General features: G+C 32.7%; 1 long non-coding RNA gene across 1 annotated transcript; it reads left to right on the plus strand.

Moving 5' to 3' along the window:
- The first annotated feature begins 74 nt into the window (after positions 1–74).
- Positions 75–728, plus strand: LOC107580805 (uncharacterized). Its single transcript, XR_001608711.1, has 3 exons — positions 75–177; positions 296–412; positions 654–728. It is a non-coding gene; the product is annotated as an uncharacterized lncRNA (long non-coding RNA).
- Positions 729–1,077: the final 349 nt, after the last annotated feature.

Here is a 1,077-nt window from a genome sequence, read left to right on the forward strand (position 1 = left end):
CTAGCTAGCTAGCTGTGGGTTGAAGCATTGATTTGTGTCTGATCTGGATTCTCTGGTTTTTATTATTAGGATGAGAATTTTGCAGACTCTGGTAGGCAGCCAATCACATTTGAGAATCCTCTGTACTCGACTACAGCCGGCCCATCCAGCGATCCAGCAGTAATACACGCTACTCAGGTATATTGCCTTCTCGAAAGCATTTCATAACCTTCTAGACATTGCTAACAGTGTGAATGAAACATGTTCGACCTGAGCAGGTCTTCTGTTGAGTTTTGTGTTTCTGTGCTTCATACAGGTCACTGTGAACGTCAGCGGTGACCAGGTGGAGAATAACTTCTCAAACCCTACGTATAACGCTCATGAACAGGCAGTGGAGGTGAAGAGCAGACCTGCAGAGCAAACAACCACACAGGTGGGAACATCTGAACATTTGTCCACAGTTCAGTCATTATTTCCTGTTGTTTCTCCATCATGCGAGTATGTTTATTTTATTTTTTATTATTTTATTTATTTTAATTTTTTCATTTTTTGATATTTTAATTAATTAATTGTATTTATTTTTTATTTTTTTATTTATTTGTGTTTTATTTTATTTCATTTTTTTATTTTATATATATATATAATTTTTTGTTTTGTTTTGTTTTTTTTGGCAGGAGTCCAAATGGAGTTTCTTTAAAAGAAAACTGAAGCCAAGCACAACATTTGAAAACCCTACATATTCAGAGGTGAGTAGAACTGACTATGTTAACATTAATTTATAACTTCACTTGTCTAAACAAAAGTAATAGTGAGTGAAAGAAGAAACAGTCAATTGTAGAAAGTCAAGCGATCAAGGAAACAAGTATTACGTTTGCATTTTGTTTAAGCAGACTCATTTATCGAAAGTAAAAAAAATCGAAAGAATTTTGCCAACAATATCCATAGTACACAATGCCAAGTTTTTAATATTTAACAAAATTAGTACGTAAGCCAGAACATAGGTGAAATCTATCTTTCATAGATAAATATTAAAAAAGGAACACAATTCAATATAGTCTGACAAAAGTACAGTATGTGTATATATATATATATATATAT

This window comes from Sinocyclocheilus grahami, unplaced genomic scaffold (assembly GCF_001515645.1).
Source record: "Sinocyclocheilus grahami isolate Dianchi unplaced genomic scaffold, SAMN03320097.WGS_v1.1 scaffold45579.1, whole genome shotgun sequence".
NCBI classification, from domain to species: Eukaryota; Metazoa; Chordata; class Actinopteri; order Cypriniformes; family Cyprinidae; genus Sinocyclocheilus; species Sinocyclocheilus grahami.